This window comes from Haliaeetus albicilla, chromosome 4 (genome assembly GCF_947461875.1).
Source record: "Haliaeetus albicilla chromosome 4, bHalAlb1.1, whole genome shotgun sequence".
Lineage (NCBI taxonomy): Eukaryota > Metazoa > Chordata > Aves > Accipitriformes > Accipitridae > Haliaeetus > Haliaeetus albicilla.
In genome coordinates, this window is record NC_091486.1 from 13,835,316 (window position 1) to 13,847,689 (window position 12,374).

General features: G+C 49.1%; 1 protein-coding gene across 3 annotated transcripts in view; it reads left to right on the plus strand.

Annotated features, from left to right (window-relative positions):
* The first annotated feature begins 66 nt into the window (after window positions 1–66).
* Window positions 67–12,374, plus strand: part of LOC104319484 (uncharacterized) — a 47,842-nt gene continuing 35,534 nt past the window's right edge. The window contains exons 1-2 of one of the 3 annotated variants that reach the window (XM_069780988.1): window positions 354–434; window positions 7,115–7,206. The gene's annotated coding sequence lies outside the window, so the exon portion shown is untranslated. Of the gene's footprint in view, window positions 435–7,114; window positions 7,207–12,374 lie in introns of all 3 variants that reach the window. The other 2 variants (XM_069780987.1, XM_069780989.1) reach the window with 2 other exon arrangements.

The following is a 12,374-nucleotide window of genomic DNA, read 5'->3' on the forward strand; positions in this document are numbered from 1 at the left end:
CGGCGAGGGGCTGGCGGGGCTGCCACCCTCTCCCCTTCCATCAGCGCAAGCCCTCGCCCGGCCCTCCCCGAAGTCAAGTGCCCATAAAGCCGAGGCCGAGGGGCCGCCTCCTCCCGGCCCCCGCCCGCCTCACGCCCCGGGGGGACACCCAGCTCTGTCCCCTCAGCCACCGCCCCCCCCACCCCCCCCCAAGCCCGGGCGCGCGGCGGGCGGGGCCCCGCGGCCGTTACCGTTACCCCACCCGCGCCGCACGCGCCGCCGCGCGCCCGCCGTTGCCGTGGCGACGGGCTAAGCCGGGGCCTGGCTGCGGCTCGGCGGGCGCGGAGGGGGCGGACGGGCGGACGGACGGGCGGCGGCGGCGGGCCGGCGGCTCGGCGCTGCCGGGGCATGCACAACAAAGGCGGGAGGCGACGCGTCCCGGGAGGGCTCCGCAGGTAGGTTAGGTGCGGGCGGCGGGCGGTCCCTCTCGGCAGCCGCTCCCGCAGGACGGCTCCCCTCCGCCGCGCTGCGGGGGCCGTTCTCCTCAGGGGAGAGCGACCCGGGGCCCGCGCGGGCTCCAGCGCCAGCCCCGGTCCCGGCGCCGCACCTTGCGGGCGCGGGGCCGCAACAAAGGCAAATGGCTGCGCGGCGGGGAAGGCTGCGGGGCTGGCGGTGGCCTCCCTGCCGCTGCCGGGCTTCTGCCCCTCTCTCGGGGCGGCACACGGAGCGGAACCGGGCGCAGCCTTTCATGAATTTATTTGGTCCTTGGGTCTCCGTTCACCAGGTCCTTCTGCCTGCCCCGGCGGGGCTCTTCGGGTTACAACCGCTAGCTCCGCGCCCAGCCCGGGGAGCGCTGCGGGAGCGGGACACACACACACACACACGCTTCCCAGACCCTTCCACAACCTTTCCCGGCTGACACCTGCTCGTTTCCCGCATGCCCCCCACCCCCTTGCATTTGCTAGCCCCTCACTCGCGGCCCTTAGCGATGGCTCCCGTTGGCGCAGAAGAGCGGGCCGAACCGCTCTGCTCTGGGCAAATTGTTCGCCCGGGCTGCAGGCGGCTGCTGCTCTCGCTGCGCAGGGCTTCGGGTGAGCCCCCCGGCTTTTTCTCTCCGGGTCCTAAAACAGCAACCGCAGAGGCAACTTTGCAAATTGGCAGGTTAGAGCCTTTTAGATGCCTGGGGGCTTTCGTCCTATGCAAGGTGGAATATTGTGTGCTGGTACGGTATTAGCCCGAGTTTAATTGTTTAAGGGGTAGTTGAGCAGCACCTAGCTCTTTAAATCTGCGGGGTGCAAGTGAGTCATTTCTTAATTTGTTTCCATGTGATTCCTAACGTTTTCAACTCCAGGATGCATTTTCCCACATTCATAGTAGGTTGCGGTACCTGAGCTGTTAGCAAGGGCATCTGTTTGAATCCACAGAGGTAGAAGTTTTACTGCATTGTTGAAATTAGTAGCTATGACAGAATTCCCCAGAGGGAGATCTATAAAACCTGCTCCTACCATTTTTATTTATGCTGCAGCAAAACAGTGCTGGGTGCATCTACACTTTTGCCTTCCCTCATTTCATAGTCATTGTGGCACTGAAAAGCATTATAAACAACTCTGCATTGTTTGTTGGTATTATAGTAAAGCCTGAGGGCTTGGTAACGGTTTCTTTCATTCATGGCTCTCAGAATGCTTCATAGACATCAATTAAGACTGGGAGCCCTGCTGCAAGTCGGGGAGGTTTTATTGATCCCATTTTACAGATGGAGGAGCAGATCGGAGACCTAGAAAGATTTAAGTCACATCCAGAACCTAAGCCATCATCTCACAGATACTAAATCCTCTGTTTAGAGTGTTCTTCCCCACCTCCTCTAATGAAATTCTCCCTTAATTTTACTGGCTGCTCCAGGAGCTGTTTTGGGCACTGACAGGACATGTATGCTTTGGGATTTTGTGACACTGCTCTTGCATATTGCCAAAATTATGTGCCTTTAGTGCCATACTGTTGATAAGAATGGTTTCTGATTAAAACAAGTCTCTGATTGTTCTTTGGTTTGTACTGGGGTAGAACCCAAGAGCTCCATCATGAATGAGAGTGCATTAGGCAAGGCATTGTACAGCCAGACAGCAAAGCATGCGCAGAGCTGGTGAGCCAAATACAGAAAGCCTAGATATCTGCTATGACTTCTTTGACAGCGTCCCTCACAAAAGAGACAGGTCTCTCCTCACTAGGACTCTCTTTGAAGGGCCTATTTCCAAAAGCAAAATAAGCGGTTCCTATTGTGACTGTAACCCAGAAGACTCCTGAACTAGCCTGGTTTTGAGTCTGTCTGCTTCCTTTCATGGCCCAGACAGGAGATGGGCTGCGTTTGAGATCTGGTTCCCATCCTTAAGCATTGCTTATGTTGATCTCCTTTAAGGCCTTTAACCAGAGAACCCCAGCTGTGGTCTCAGATTTAAGTCTTGCTGCCCTGTCTGTAGAGCATTGCACAAGGCAACAACGGTAGCCTCAAAGCATTTACAAAGTTTTAAGCTTCTTAAGCTTCATCTATGTAAGAAAAGCCTATTGCAGACTAGGTGATGATGTACAGCTCCCAGTAGTCTCAGAGGGAAGGTAAAGGAGGAGATGGAATGCTTTTATGGCTTTTCTGGGTTTAATATCCATCAGGTGCTTGCTGAGTCTGGTCTAGTCTTACAAGGTGTTCTGGAAATCCTGATTTCTTAATATGTAAGTTTGTAGGAGGTCAAGTTCCACTTTAAATACAGTCCCCCCAAAACAAAGAATCCCCCCCAACCCCAAACACCTTGGTGCTGCAGTTGCAAGAAGCATCGTTCATTGCTGGCAGGCAAGATATGGTATCACAGTTTGTTTCCTTTCCAGTGTTTCAGAGGACAGTTCTTTTAGAGAAGAGAGAGCAAGCGTAGCTCCAGGGCCTCCATGGCTGGGCATCAGCCAATTACTGTCATATCAGATTAGCTCTATGGCACATTAGCACTTGTTTATGTTAATACAAATGCAGCATGACTGTTCCATAGTATTGATGGAATTATTGTATTTACAGCCCTATAATATGACTAATTGAAAGGGAGGTTCTGATTACAAAACCATGGACTTCCAAGGTGATTCCTTCTGCAGCTTCTGTATGGGCCAGTTTTGAACCATGAAGAAGAAATTAACTACTAGAAGACACAATCCAGTTTTTACTTACCATTGATGCAGTTACCCTTTTGGCAAACTCTAGGGAAAAAAAATCCCGTATCACAAAAGAAACAGAAAGAACTTAAGTGTTTTTCTACCTTGCCATGTCCCTGACTCAGTAACCTGTGCTACGGTAGCTACTTCTTGGCTTCTGAGAAAAGCTCTTGCCTGCCTATGCTCTGTAGGAATCTAGCCCTTGAAACCAGCATTAAGATTTCCTCAGCTGCCACTGCAGCGCATGAGCACGTTCTCCTTGTCCAGAGCAGCTTGGCAGCAGCAGTCGTGGGTGTTTGTGAGATGAGGAGGCATCACATGCAGCACTCCATAGCCAGGATTGTAAAGCTGTCCGCAGCTCGGTGACTTTCCTGCTCACATGTCACCTGCTAGCATTCAAAGGATGTGCCCATTTGTCTGTGGGAATAAACTAGGCACCTCTGGCCAGAATCTCCACAAGTTTTGCAGTCCCTGCTTCATAATTATCTCAGCCTCAGCTTCCAGCTGCTTTGCAGTTCACAGGAGCCCTAACAGCTGGTTCCTGGCAGCCATTATCACCTTCCAGCACAGGAATAGCTTTAGCTCTGAGTCTTTGGGAGGATGGACAGGGCTGGCAGGATCAGTCATATTAGGAAAAATAATGAAGGAGCAGAAAACAGCTGCATGGGCACAGGGAGGGAAGGTAGACTGAGAACATATGTGACAGTGAGGGGAAAATGAAGCAACAGGTGGAAGGCACTGCAAATCCCTAGACTTTGTAGGAGTCGCAGATGAGGTAGGATGTGGAAGGAGGCACAGAGCTCCGTGGCTTGTAGGAACAGGGCAAGGGATCTCCTCTGCTGCCAGGGATGGATTGTGTTACTGCTGCCAGTCCGCTGCCCAAGCTTCAGAGCTGTTCAGCCAGCCCTGAGCCACTGTGGAGTGCCATGCAGCATTTGTTATTTTCAAAACACCCTGCTGTAAGTTACAGCATCAAAGGGTGAGTAGCTCCGGGAACTGCACAGGAGTCCTGGGGTCAGTAGCCTTGTCCACAGTGCCATCCCTGTGCAGGGAGGGCCCTGGGAAAACCTGTGTCACCACAGCAGACACCACATCAGTTATATGAGGAACAGCGATTTGCTGCTCAAGGACAGCAAGGACAGTGGAAAGTGTGATTTCAGGAATTAGTTATGGAAAGCTGGGACCCTCAGGCTGAGGTAATAAGAATAGCAGGAGAATTAGGCAATTCCCATATTCATGAGATGATAGACTGCAGTTCTTTTGCCAAGGCTGTATTAAATACACTGAGGGGCAGAAGAGTTTTCTGGCTTTGCTAACAGCTGCTTCAAGGTGAAGCAGAAGGGGAAAAAAAAAAAAATCTCCACTGTCTGCTGATATTCATTTTGCCATGTAACAGCTCAGGCCCTGGAACAACTCAGGGCCTTCTGCAGACCTTTTGGAATCTGGGTTTGAGACAGTCCCCTCACCTTCTAGAAATAACCTGATTGGGAATTAAACAGTACCTGTCCTAAAGACATCCTTCCAGGAAGGAGCTAAAGGAACTAAAGCTTTTGAAATCCTTCTCCATCTCCTGTCCTAGACAGGAAGTCAAGAAGCAGCAGTAAATTTTTTCGTATAAAGAAAAAACATGGCTTTGTCTTTTTAGCTATAGAGAGTGTCTACGCCCATGCCTTCTCTGCTGCTGAAATGCTTAAAGATACATGTAAGCAAAAATCCATTTTTCCTTTGGAATATGAAGCTTCAGCAGATGCTAGTGGGAGTTTACAGGCTTGGTTCTTTGTCAGTGCTTGCAGAAGCAGCCAGACACTGCACTAGCTGTGGATCCAGTGCTAGAGCTGCTCCAGTCAGACGCTGTGCAGCCCATCTTGTGGCTTCCCTGGTGTCTGGGAGCAGTGCCGGCAGTGTCCTGTCAAAACTCATTTGTTTGCAACACAGCAATCTGACTGTTTCTGCAGGCATGTTTAGGAAGCCAGTTAGTGACTGAAAGATGACAGTGGCTTTGACCACAAGTGAGTGATTCACAAGACTTGGAGTTCACACAGCTGAGCTCTTCATGCAAGGTTCTTCCCCCAGGAAGAAGGCAATTAAAGACCCTCAGACACTGAGGCAAGACAGGTCCATTCAGACCTAGCACAGAAGTGACACATATTAGTTTCTAGTGTCACAGCCAGTCAGAGCTGCTGTGACAGATTTATCTGCTGGCATTGTAGCTTGTCTCAAGGACAACTCGTCTACCATTCCCTCCAATCAAGTCTTTGCTCACCTTAAGGGCCTTTGCATCTCAGGCACCTTGGTCGATAAACCCACCCTGCAGAGAGGTCTAGAGGCAAAGCAGTGGTTCAGAGTTTGACTGGAGCAGAATTAGCACCAGCCATGGCTGGTACTGGATTGAAGCTGAGCCCTCTGGACTAACAGGACGTCAGTGCCTGGGGATATCAGTCAGCTCTGTGCTGAAGTACTCCTGTCACTCATGGTGGTGTGACATGTGGCTGACCCTTCCAGCCTGCTTCTAGGAGTAGACGGAAGCAACCCGTTTCAAGAGGAGGTCCCTCTTGAAAGACCATGTTCAAGAAAATACCTTTCAAGAGCTAGGGAGGTAAATGCTTCTTGTAAAGGATCAATACAGTTTCACTGTTAATCTGTGTTGTGGTAGTTTAACCTGGAAAAACCTCAGGCCCGAAATGAGACCTCTCAATTACAAGATCTGAGAACACTCCCTCAGGAGTTCTGGTTTGTGGTACTTAACTGTTTTGCACTGATATGCCCCATTTTTTACCACAGCTGTTGCAACAGCTCTGTTCTCTGTGGACAATCAGGGTTCAGGTTTCCACAACACAGGATAACCTGTCTGTGAGCCCCAATGCGGCAGCCCTCTTCCTAGTTTAAGGGCCAGACATGGTTTTGGAAATCGGTGCTTTATGCTTGCAGAAGCCATACTTGCAGTGGGGAGACTTCACAAGTCAGTCGTTCAGCTTCTCTGAAAGCTCAGTATCATTGAGAACAAACATCAGCCAAAGTCACAGGAGAAAAAAGTAGGAAATCTGTTTTTGAAAGAGGAAGGAGAAGGCCATGGAAGCCTTCCTTACTGATAAGCAGCCCCTGAGCTGATCAGCATGTTAAGATTAAGGTGCATAGCTTGCTTGTTTGATCTACCACTTGAGTCTTAGGACACCTTCCAGCAGGTATGGGAAGAGCTGACATCCCATTCCTGGCTCTGAGAATCAGGTCTGCTAATACAAAAGTGCTTTCACAGCCAGTCGTGTCTTTCAGGGAGGATCTTCTGCCCTTTATTTCGGGTTCTGTCCTACCTGGTTGCCATACAGCGACATCCCCAAGGGACACAGTCATTGCTCATGTACACAGTGCTGCATTATTTCTGGTCACATGCAAACAGTAGAGCAATAACTTTGCAATACTTTTTACTCTGGCTCTCAGTACATTTCTCAGGCTTTTCTTCATTTCAGCAGTAGCATGAAGTAAATCCATAAAACAGAGCTAGCCCAGCCCAGAAGCAACTGCAGGCACTAGCATAGCCCACAGTCATGTCAGCCATCCCCTCCATGCTTATGACAGTGCATAGCTTGGATTTTTTTGTACAGGATGGCTTTTGTGACAGGACAGGCTTTTTGGCCTGTCCAGAGGGATGAGAGTCAGCAACTTTATTTCCTCTTTGCATTAGAAGCCATGCTTTTACCTGTATCTCACCTCATATAAAGACTGTGTCAAAACACAGTCCTTTTTGAGTAAAGTCATATTCAGAACAAAACTCCAGTTATGCCTCAAACTAACGCTACCATAAAAAGTAATCCCTTTGAGAGTGTCTAAATGGTATACAAAACAACTCAAGTTGTTGTACTACTTAGCACATACCTGCCTTTCTTCTTACATCATTAAAAATAATGTTCCTAGCCCACCAGACAGAGAAAAATTTAGGTATACTTTCCCTTCTTAGGATCTGTGGAAGAAACACTTCCCCTTACCTGGTCGTGCCTTTTGCTTTCCTCCCAGAACAAGACCCAGCCTTTCCCTCCCACAGTAGCCAAGGTGAGTGCACCTGCTTGCATAACACAGCAGAAGCTCATGCTGCTCATTTTCAGTGAGCTAGCTAAAAAGGTGTCCTAGCAGAGAAGTCCTGGCTTTCTGTACTGGGAGAGATGGTCTGCTATTTTCAGATGGAAGTTACAGAAATGAGGGAGGTTGGCCCCTAGATAGCTACTTATTTAAGGGGCAGTTTTCCAGAGGGTCTCTGCAGTTCCTGCTGAATTGTTTTGAAAGGTGCGAGCACTTACTTTTGGTGAAATGATGTAGCATGTTCTGTGATAATATGGCTATGAATATTGGCGCTGAACACTTTCAAGAATGAGGCTTTTGTGCTGTTCATTGGTGGATCTGAACATGGTTATAGAGGTGGGTATGTGTTAGTAGAGTGACTGAACTTTTGAAAGGCATACTGAGGCAAAGCTAGTTCAAGTGAGATGTCCACCTTTCCAGACAGTGAACAAGAGCATGGTATTTCTGGAAATACAACTCTCAGTCCATGGTTACACCTGCAGGACCATACTACCTGAATTTGTAAAACAGCATTAACGATCCACTTTGGGTTATTGCTGTAGATTATCATAATTATTGCATAGTAAATGTGTCCATGTGTAAAAGTCCTCAGCAGTAATGTATATGTGCAGACTGAAGTTTGCCACACATGGTACTTAGTAGCTGCCTAATCCTGATGATGTCAGCGTAGCTTCCATAGGTGGAAGCCATGCACAGGGTGTGGTAACAGGAGATAAGAGGTTCATAAACTTGAAGGCTGGACAAGAATCCTGAGATCTAATGGTTTGCTAGACATGGATCTAGGCCTTCCCCAAACTGCTTGCTTCTGTCCAGTGCCTCTCTCCTTTAATGGTTGTTTCCAACCCCAGAGCCTTGTGAACCAAACTTTGGCATTCACATCACCAGTCCTGCTGGCTGCCAGCAACTGGTATCACCGTGTGGTGGCTGCGCTCTCACCTTGTGCTGCAGTGCTGATTAGTTGGACACAGTGCTGTGTGCAGTGATGAAGGATCTGCTTTCTGTGCATCACAAAATCTCCTTCCACTCAATGGGAATCAGCTGATGGACTGAGCTGAGACAGAGCCATGTGGGGCAGTAGGGCCTCACAGAGGGGCAGGGTACCAAGGTGTGGGCGGCAGATGCTGCTTCAAGTTGAATCCCTGCTTCATAGCACAGCTTCAGCTCCTAATTCATGCAGGGCAGGACCAAAGCTGTAATAGGTGTGCAAGTGGCTATGGCCTCCTTCAGCTTGTTCTTCAGGGACATGGTAGGGCCAAAGGACAAGGAGTTTATAGGAAAGAACAGAAAGATGGGTTGAGAGCCTCATCAAGCAACAGGATAGTAGAGGGTGCTTTGTGGTAAAGAAAGGAATTTCTGTAGCAAGGAAGAGAGGGTGTAGCAGGGGTGGCTGTGCTGAGAAGTGGGGAGGAGAAAGGAGCTCAGAGGAAGCAGGGCAAGGCAGTGGAGCGGGGAAGAGGCAGCACAGGGGTGTTAGCCAGGGCTGATGAATGGCAGTTGTGTATTGGCTTGGGAAGGCCTTGTAAAGAGAGCAGTAGCCCCACATACAAATGCCTGGAGCTTTTGAGGTTCAGCCCCATCAAGCACCAAAGCAGCAGACGGGCAGCATGACTCCAGGTGAGAAAGAGCGAGAAGTAGAATGCCTGGCTCCTAAATAGGTTCCCCTCTTAACCCTGCCCTATCCTCTCTGCCCATTTTGCCATTCCTGCTGCTGTTTGAAACACACAGCATCTGGAAAAAGCAATGCCCTTGTATGGTGCCTCTGGCTTCAGGAGAGTTCTTCCAGCGTTGAATTTGGCCCATGGATTTTAATTACTCTCCACTGTGATAGTAATGAGAGCCAGTGGAATTGTACTGATTTTATTTCCTTTTAATTTGTTATGATGCTCTGGATGCAGATTAACTTTCCCAGCTCAATACATATTATTGATTCATCCTGCCTCATGATGTGGTAAATGGCTCGAAGAGATGGCCGATTTCATTGCAGCTTCCCTTGGTAGCTCCGTACCCCATGCAGTGTCCTCCTTGCTCTGGCAGTAGCCAAGATCAGGTACCTTTGCTTGCATCTGATCAAGTTATTTACATCCATGTAACTGAGGATAAACTCAAGCCTATGGTACTGCTTTTTCATATGCAATAGTCCAGGTCTCCCAGCTTCTTTTCTGTTCAATGTACTGAGTATGAGGACTGGTTTGTGGTCATTTGATAGAGATGGACCTGCTTCTAGGCCCAGCACACAGGGGTAGCCCTCACTGAGGGGAATTGTCCTGCAAGGAGGGAGGAGAGCTGCAGACAGAGGTGTCTTCTGGAAGTGCTCCTGAAAGCACACGCCTGTCCAGAAAGCCCCTTCCAAGGCACTGGCCAGCCTCTTGCCCCTGTCCCTGTGTGCCGAGCTTGGCTGATGGGCAAATGGTAGACTGCACCACTGCCCAGTTGTCCATGGGGTCATTGAGCAGCAGGGAGACTCTTAGCCTCAGGGCCTCCCTCTCAGTGAGGGAACCTGACAGCAAAGCTTGTGGTGTGAGACTACACCCTACTGAGGGATCCTCTCCTATTTTCTTTAGTGAAAGGCCCTGCACTCCTTGATGCAGAGTAATTCATGTCTTTTTTCCTCTGTTTTTACATCATTGAAGCTGTAATGGGGGTGGGGGACAGAGCCTGAGTTCTCTCAATACAAAGCCCAACCAGAGGTTGAGAAAAGGAGTCTGACTATGTCTTGCTGGTTGTAACAGGCATGACTATAAGATAACCTGCAGCCACATTAGCAGGAATTTGCTCCACAGGCTCAGAGGCACCCCAGTGGAGTCAGGCTGGGTGCATCAGTATATTAGTGCAAGTGCACAGCCAGCCCTAGTCTGGAAGCACATGCTGGCTCTGAACCACACAGCTTGCGGCTGGTGGCTTGCTGGGCCTGGCTGCAAACCTGGTGCTCCACCTCATCAAATTAGCTCACAGGGCAGTGCGGTGCTCAGAAGCAGTGGGGGTGTTTTCTGTCCCCCATGGTGTTCCTATCCTATGTCATCTTGGATAGCAAAGAGCCAAAGGAGAAAGGGAGGAGAAAGGCAGAAGTTGGACTCAGCAGCCCTGCATGCCTCCACGTGCCAGCCCCTTGGCACAGACTGCAGCAGGAAGCCCTGTGTGCCAGGACCCATCTTAGAAAGCTACCTCGCCCTCAGCCATACTCATAACCTCCCAGCTCAAAACACTGCTTTGTGATAACTGATCCTCTGGCTCTGTGTGTAGTTACAGCATGAGACTGGTGTGTCCCTTAGCAAGTCCAGAGGGACACTGACTGCATTGCATGAGTGATGCAAGTGTCACATCGTCAGAGGCCATCCAGTATCCAAGTGCAGTCAGTGCTCTGCGGATGAGTAGCCCTGCAGCTCAGTGATTATGATCTGGTTGCTGATGATGGTTATGGGTGCCTTGGAGGCATTCCCTGGAGCAGAAACTGAACTCAGGCCAGAGGAGCTTTGCCTCAACTCAGAGTCCAAACAGTCACTTCAGATGTAAAACGTTACTTTTCCTCTTGGAAAAAAATCCATCAGCTCTGTGGACAATTCTTATGCATGGGAACATATGTACTGACCATGCAGAACTGGGCAAGCCAAGATAAAGGAGATGAGAGGTAAATATCAGTTTGTCTTGTCACACAGCTGACTTTAGGACTTAGAAGCCTATATCCAATTAAAGCAGCCAAGCAATTAACATCAAAACAGTTGAGCCTGGTCTTCATCTAGCACATATTAACATGGCTGCTGTAGCTGTGAAGAAGCCTCAGATTTATCTGAGTCGGTTTGCCCCACCCCCCTTATCTCCATCTCACAGAAGTTTTGTTTCCAAACCTTGCTGTGTGTGACTTGTCCATAGCATCATGGTGGCAGGAATCTTCTGTCCATCTCTTGTGTTCCTTCACCTCCAAAGCTTTCCTGTGCAGCTACTTGCCAACATCCTGCTCATGCTGGCCCCTGAACAGTGAGGAACTGCTGTCACCAGCTTCCTGAGAGATACTGGGGAACAGATTGGAAAAATGCTTTTGGAAGATTAGAAAATAGCACTAGGCAGAAAAACTGAGGTAAATTGGGGCACAGTGAAAAGTCATATACTGGGGATTAGATCCCAAACGTCATCATCCTAGGGAGTTTGGGGCAGAATCCTACAGAGCCTCAGCCACCGACACCCATCATGCCTTAGCCCAGTGGTGTCATAGCCTCCTTGTACCTGGCAGCATTTCCCCAGGCTACTTGGCATTCATTTAGGAGGAGCAAAAACTTTGGGGAACTAGTGAGTCACCAGAGAAGGTGCTTATGCTGCCTTAGGCAAAGCAGTACAAATACACACTTTCGGCTTAGTTCCACCATATCCTTAGAGAAAATTAAAAAAAGCATTTAACTTTTTTTTTTTTCCTGCTTAGACTAAGCCAAGTTTAACACTTAGCTGGGCTTACCCGTTGTAGCGCCACTGAGTTGCCTTCAGCACACCACCACTGAGGGCAGAACTGGGAGAATGGGGAGAAGGGCACTTCTGTTCCCTCACTGCCACACTCCAGGGAAACAAATGTGTGTCTTCAAGCAACTTTCAGACCGTTTTGTGATCCCAGCCCAGCCATACTAGTGTCCCCAAAGTCCTAGCAAGCTCAGTTACATCCATTTTCTTTCAGGTTAAAATCCCCCAACAAACAAACTTAACAGAAGCATCTAAATTGTGTTACTCTTGATTTACACCAAAGTTTGCCTTCCTTTCTGCCTGGAGTAAGAACTAGGCTGCTTTGTGCCCTTCTAACTTTTTTTTCACTGTTTAAGCTGGGAAACTGGAAACCAGGTAAATGTTTGAACAGTCTCCAGCTTCCACCCTTCCCCAAAATGGTTTGCACTGAAATGGACTTCTAATACCTTCCTGAAAAAAACGGGATTGTATTGGAACTGGTAAAACTCTTGTTTCCCTACTTCTCTTACAGACCCTACCTCACAGAATCACTTGGAAGGAAACAGCATCTCCTCTAGGATTTCTTTGGGGTTTTGTGGGTTTTTTTTTTGTGGTGTGGTGTTTTGTTTTGTTTTTTAGTGATGAAATCCTTTACTCTCACCTCCCAGCTGGAATTCCCTGAAGCCCTCTCACATGAGCATATCTCAGGGGTGATGCCT